We start from the raw sequence: 7,050 nt of genomic DNA on the forward strand, positions 1-7,050 counted from the left end.
GAAAGAGTTCTATAGTAAACTTTCTATTTCAATTTCATTGATTAGTCAGAGAAGTATTGGTGTGAGTTCTGTTTTGAAGTCCTTGTAGAATTCTGCTGTAAATCCATCTGGTCCTGGGCTTTTCTTAGATGGGAGGTGTCTTATTGCTGTTTCTATTTCAGTGCTTGATATGGGCCTTTATGTTTGTTTAACTCATCTTGGTTTAGTTTTGGAATGTCGATATTTGCTAGGAAATGTACATTTCTTCCAGATTCTCAAACTTCTTAGCATAAAGGTTAGAGAAGTATTCCCTTATAATGTTCTGAATCATGGTTGCTTCTATGGCGATGTTTCCATTCTCATCTTTGAGTTTGTTTAGCTGTGTGTGTTCTTTTTTTTTTCTGATAAGATTTATCAATTTTGTTCTTTTTTTTGAGAACTCTTTTTAAAGAATTTTTTTTTTTGTTACCGTACAGAGGGGTTACAATTACATGAGCAAGGTAATGAGTACATTTCTTTTTTTTTTTTTTTTAAATTGTGAAAATACTGTATAGAGGGGTTACAATTACATGGGCAAGATAATGAGTACATTTCTTATCAAGCATTTTAGCCTCCTCCTATGTTTCCCCTTCCCATCCCTCTCCATCCTCCGGATCCCCCCACCCAATGCACCCCGCTCCCCTCCTCCCTCCCCCCCTCCGCACAAAGGTGTAAAGTTCGTTTTGTTTTTCTTTTTTTTTTTATTGTGAAAATACTGTACAGAGGGTTACAATTACATGGGCAAGATAATGAATACATTTCTTATCAAGCATTATAGCCTCCTCCTTTGTTTCCCCTTCCCATCCCTTTCCATCCTGCCCCCGCCCACCCACCCAATCCTCCCCGCTACCCTCCCCCCCACCAAAGTTGTAAAGTTCATTTTTCGACATAACTACTTGTACATCTCATTGTTGCAATGGGCCAACCTGTATCTCTATTTAAACGATTAGTTTTTCCCCTTCTCCTTCAAAAATTATACCGACATCAAATACAGTGAAAGCAGGGGTTATACTGTGGGGGAGGGACATACAAAGCAACAAAGAAATAATCTTATAAATGTGTTAGAAACAATCGCATGAAAGAAAAAAAAACATGTGAGTACATGTCTTAGGGTGCATTTCCCTAACATCACCTTATCAGACATTTTCTGCTTGACTCAGACATATGCTAGATATTACAAATAAGGAAAACCATGGGCCCTACGTTTCTTTGGGACTGGCTTACTTCACTTAATATAATTTTTTCCAAGCCTTTCCATTTCCTAACAAATGGGGCAATGTCATTCTTTCTGATGGAGTCATAGAATTCCATTGTGTATATATACCACATTTTCTTGATCCATTCATCTACTGAGGGACATCTGGGTTGGTTCCATATCTTAGCTATAGTAAATAGTGCTGCAATAAGCACAGTCCTGCTGGTATTTTTAGTGTGGTCTTGTTTGTAAACATTTGGGTAAATGCCCAAAAGTGGGATTGCTGGGCCATAGGGGTACTCTATGTGGAGTCTTTTGAGGAACCTCCATACTGCTTTCCAAAGTGGTTGAACAAGACTACAGTCCCCCCAACAATGCAATAAGATTCCCTTCTGTCCACATCCTCTCCAGCATCTGTTGTTATTAGAGTTCTTGATTATAGCCATTCTAACTGGGATGAGATGGTATCTCAATGTTGTTTTGATTTGCATTTCTTTTATGGCTGGGGAGGTTGAGCATTTCTTCATGTGTCTATTGGTCATCCTTCTTTCCTCTTCAGAGAAGTTTCTCTTAAGTCTTTATCCCAGTTATTTATTGGGCAGTTGTTTCTTTGAGGAATTGTTGTTGGGGGATTTAATTTTTTAGTTCAAAGTATATTTTAGATATGAGACCCTTGTCCATCGTATGGCTAGTGAGGATCTTCTCTCAATCTGTAGGCTTTCTATTGATCTTGGTAGCTATGTCCTTTGCCATGCAGAAGCTCTGCAACTTCATGCAATCCCATTTGTCCAACCTTTCTTTGATTTGTTGTGTTTCTGGGTCTCTATTAAGAAAATTTCGGCCTGTGCCAAGGAGACCTAGGGTTTCTCTTATTCCATTCTGTAATGTTTTCAGAGTGTCTGCTTTGACTCCGAGATCTTTGATTCATTTGGAGATGATTCTGGTATAGCGTGATATATAAGGATCTAGCTTTAGTTTTCTTCAAGTTGTTAACTAATTTTGCCAGCACCATGTACTGAAGAGGCTGTCTTTCTTCCATTTTATTTTTTTTAGCTCCCTTATCGAAGATTAGATGGCTATAGGTCTGTAGGTTCATTTCTGGGTTTTCAATTGTATTCCATTGGTCCTGAGGTCTGTTCTTGTGCCAGTACCAAGCTGCTTTGATTACTATGGCTTTATAATAGAGTTTGAAATTTGGTATTGATATTCCTCCAGCAGTGTTCTTTCTGTTGAGGATCGTTTTTGCTGTTCGGGGTCTTTTATTGTTACACATGAATTTTTGTATTGCGTCTTCTATTTCCTTGAAGAATGAGGTTGGAATTTTGATGGGTATCGCATTGAATTTGTAGATAGCCTTGGGAAGTATTGCCATTTTCACGGTGTTGATCTTTCCAATGCAGGAGCATGGGAGTTTTTCCCATTTTCTAAGTTCTGTTTTGATTTCCTTTTTCAAGTTTTTAAAGTTTTCTTCATAGAGGTCCTTCATTTCTTTGGTTAAGTTAGTTATTTCATTTTTTGTGGGACTATTACTAATGGAGATGCTTTCCTAATTTCAGCCCCACTTTTCTCATTGTTGGCATTGATGGAAATCAATGGAAAAGCCATTGATTTTTGAGGGTTAATTTTATACCCTGGTACTTTGCCAAAGTTTTGAATCAGTTTTAGTAATTTGGGAGTGGAGTCTATGCGATTCTTTAAATACAAAATCATGTTATCTGCAAAGAGGGAGAGTTTTACTTCTTCTTTCCCTATTTGGATCCCCTTTATGTTTGCATCTTGTCTTATTGCTGTAGCTAGGCATTCTAATACTAGATTGAAGAGAAGTGGAGAGAGTAAACATCCTTGTCTTGTTCCTGAGTTAAGAGGAAATGGCTTTAGTTTTTCACCATTAAGTATAATGCTGGCTGTAGGTTTGTCATATACAGCCTTTATTGTATTGAGGAATGTTCCATGGATTCCTAATTATTCCAAGACCTTCATCAATGAGTCCCTTTGTTATCAAGCATTGTTGCCTTGTCATTTTGTTTCCCTTTACCATCCCTGCCCTCCTTTCCCCCCTTTGCCAACTTTTTTTTAAAAATTTTGTTTTTCAACATAATGTCTTTTAATTCTCATTGTTGCAATGGGTCCACCAGCATCTCTTTTTATTATTATTATTTTTTATTGTGACAATATTGTACAGAGGGGTTAAAATTACATGGGCAAGATAATGAGTATATTTCTTATCAAGCATTTTAGCCTCCTCCTTTGTTTTCCCTTCCAATCCCTTCTAGCCTCCCCCCAACCCCCACCCAATCCTCCTCCCCCAACCCACCAAAGTTGTAAAGTTCATTTTCAACATAACAACCTCTACATCTCATTGTTGCAATGGGTCCACCTGTTTCTCTATTTAAATGATTTGTTTTTCCCCTTCCACTCCACAAATTATACTGACATCAAATACAGTGAAAGCAGGGGTTATATCGTGGGGGAGGGACATACAAAGCAACAAAGAAATAATCTTATAAATGTGTTAGAAATAATCGAATGCAAAAAAATCTGAATACATATCTTAGGGTTTATTTCCCTAACATCAACTTATCTGACCTTTTCTGCTTGACTCAGACATATACTAGTTATTGCAAATAAGGGAAACCATGAGACCTAAGTTTCTTTGGGCCTGGCATACTTCACTTAATATAATTTTTTCCAAGTCTTTCCATTTCCTAACAAATGGGGCAATGTCATTCTTTCTGATGGAGGCATAGAATTCCATTGTGTATATATACCACATTTTCTTGATCCATTTATGTACTGAGGGCCATCTGGCTTGGTCCCATATCTTAGCAATGGCAAATAAGGCTGCAATAAACATAGTTGTGCTGATAGCTTTAGTGTGGTCTTGGTTGTGAACATTTGGATAAATGCCCAAAAATGGGATTGCTAGGTCATAGGGGAGCTCTATGTTGAGTCTTTAGTGAAATCTCCATACTGCTTTCCAAAGTGGTTGAACAATGCAGTAAACGTCCCTTCTGTCCACATCACCTGTAGCATCTGTTGTTAGAGTTCTTGATTTTAGCCATTCTTACTGGGGTGAGGTGGTATCTCAATGTGGTTTTGATTTGCATTTCTTTTATTGCTAGGGAGACTGAGCATTTCTTCTTGTGTTTATTGGCCATCCTTCTTTCCTCTTCAGAGAAGTTTGTCTTAAGTCTTTATCCCAGTTATTTATTGGGCAGTTGTTTCTTTGAAGATTTGTTATTGGGGGATTTAATTTTTTGTGTTGCAGATATATTTTAGATATGACACCCTTGTCTGTTGTATGGCCAGTGAAGGTCTTCTCCCAATTGGTGGCCTTTCTATTAATCTTGCTAGCTATGTCCTTTGCCCTACAGAAGCTCTGCAATTTCATGCAATCCCATTTGTCCAACCTTTCTTTGATTTTTTTGTGTTTCCGGGTCTCTATTAAGAAAATTTCAGCCTTTGCCAAAGAGTCCTAGAATATCTTCTACCCCCTCCTGTAATGTTTTCAGGGTGACTGCTTTGAATAAGTCTCAATTTTTATCACATGGTATTGTACATGGTCATCTGTTGAAACATTTCTTTTTAACTGATCTTAGTTTAAAAAAGTTATAGACACTGTGAGTTCTGTATAAACTGGTGGACAGCAAATTATTTCCTTTTTTCTGACTGACAAGCCTCAACTTCACTGAAGGATAAAGAATGAGGCCAAAGAAAGCATAATGGGTCACTCTTATAGAACAGTATTGTTTGTATAATTTGAAGCTTTCTGAATGGACGAGTTCAGGCCCGATCTAACTGTAAAAAGATTACTTAATGAATACACTATATGGAAATCATACAAAATGTTATTAACTTTAATCATTAATAGTTTAAACAGTACTCTATTACTATCTGCTATTCAAAACCCAAAGCTTCCCTGGGCCCTAGCAGGGGGCGGCTGTTGGCGCTCCCTCCTCCTGCATGCCTCATGCTGAGGGGTGGAGTATTTGGCTTTCAGAATCCCAGGCATTTAAAGAATGGCTTCAGTTGTCAAAAGGAGTACAGGAGGGCTGTGCTTTAGTAATGCACACCCTAGCAGAGGGGCTGGAGGTGCAGGACAGTCCTACTGTCAGAGCTAGGGGACTCTGGTGCATAGGACAAGACAAGGAGAGAAAGCAATCCCTTTGAAACAAAATCTGAAAATAAAAAATATGTTCACAGTGGTTTATATCAACAGTATGCATTTCATGACAGTAACATGTACAGACTCAGAGCACCCTAGGGGTCTTTATATCCTAAAGAAAATGAGCATTTACACTATTCATGGTTTGCACTGAATTAAAAAAATCAATTGTACACTTACTCCTCCGACAGGATAAACTGTCCTGGGTGTACAGCTTTAGCACCATCATTAACGTTGTTTGCAAAAGGAATAGGGTATTTAAAAACAAAATCATTTTTCTTTCATTTACTGTTATAACTAGCAAATTCCACCCTTAAGTTGAGGAGGGGAGGGCCCACAGCACAGGTCTATCTGAGCAGGTTGACCGGCTGCATGTGCGGTCTGAAAAATGAAGGCTATCTATAATTCTATGGCACAAGTCCTGACTGAGAGGCAGGGCGAGGCTATTTCTTTGCTTGCTTTGTGACCATACCGCAGGATGGCGTGACAGATCTCATGGCATTCGGCTTCTTTTTCTCTGCAGGCTTTAAAATCTGGAAGGAACACATCAGCCTCTAGTCCACGTCCATCATGGCCCCCGCATTGTCAAACTCTCCACAGTAGACTGGCGCAGAGAACAGAGTGACCAACTGCCTCTTCGCAAAAAATTCATATCCGTCTTCAACCACCTGATGGGCTCTACAAATAAGGTCCAAATCATGTTTATGGAGGAATTTGGCAACCACTTCTGCACCAAACGTGATGGACACGCCTCTGTCATTTTCACCTCAACCTAAGACATCTTTATCGGGGTCAGACCACAAAAGATCACAAAGAAGATCTTGATCAGGCACATCAGTTGGTCACATAATTCGCAGAATCTTCTCCATAGATTGAAGATCTGGTGATAAGCCCCCATGACAGCAGAATATTTTCTCATCCACAATAGCTGCTATTGGCAAGCAGTTAAAACAGTCTGTGAAAGTCTTCCATAGTTTAATGTGTATCTTCTTTTACATTCATCATAAAACCCATAAATTCTATTAATGCTGGCGCTCTGTGGTTGCTTCTAAGAAGAACGACCTTCTCGGGGTACTTGATCTTGTAGGCCAGTAAGAGGCAGATGGTCTCCAGGGACTGCTTCCCCCTGTCCAAGTAGTCCCCCAGAAAGAGATAGTTGCTTTCTGGCTGGAATTCCCCGCATTCTAAAAGTCGAAGCAAATCATAGTATTGCCCGTGGATGTCACCACATATTTTGAGTGGTGCTTCAAGTTCTAGTAGGATAGGCTGACTGAGAAAGATCTCGCGGGACTTCAAGCACAGTCCTCTGTTTTCATTCTCCTGCAGCTGGACATTCTTACCTGGCTTGGACCCTCTCACTTCAAGCAGCAGTTGGATGATGCTGTCGATGTTGAGTTTGTTGATATCCGCCATCGCCGTCCTGCCACCGACCCTCCCGCAGCAGCGGCTCATGCCCGGGACTCACGCTCACTGCTTCCTCCTTCGATCCCTACTGGAACCACCACTAATCTATTGCTTGACTCACTGGTTATTCAACAGAGTGTTATTCAGCCTCCATGTGTTATAAGACTTTTTCTGTTGACTTTTGCTGTTAAGTTCTAATTTTATTCCCTTGTGGTCTGAGAGAATTCAGGGCATAACTTCAATGTTTCTGAATTTGGACAAATTTACT

The 7,050-nt window shown here is 39.5% G+C and overlaps 1 pseudogene; it reads right to left on the minus strand.

Moving 5' to 3' along the window:
* Positions 1-4,946: 4,946 nt before the first annotated feature.
* LOC122119751 lies at positions 4,947-6,791 on the minus strand (annotated as a pseudogene).
* Between the last annotated feature and the right edge of the window lie 259 nt (positions 6,792-7,050).

The sequence above is a fragment of the Dipodomys spectabilis genome, unplaced genomic scaffold, assembly GCF_019054845.1.
Source record: "Dipodomys spectabilis isolate Male_0828 unplaced genomic scaffold, ASM1905484v1 ptg000173l, whole genome shotgun sequence".
NCBI classification, from domain to species: Eukaryota; Metazoa; Chordata; class Mammalia; order Rodentia; family Heteromyidae; genus Dipodomys; species Dipodomys spectabilis.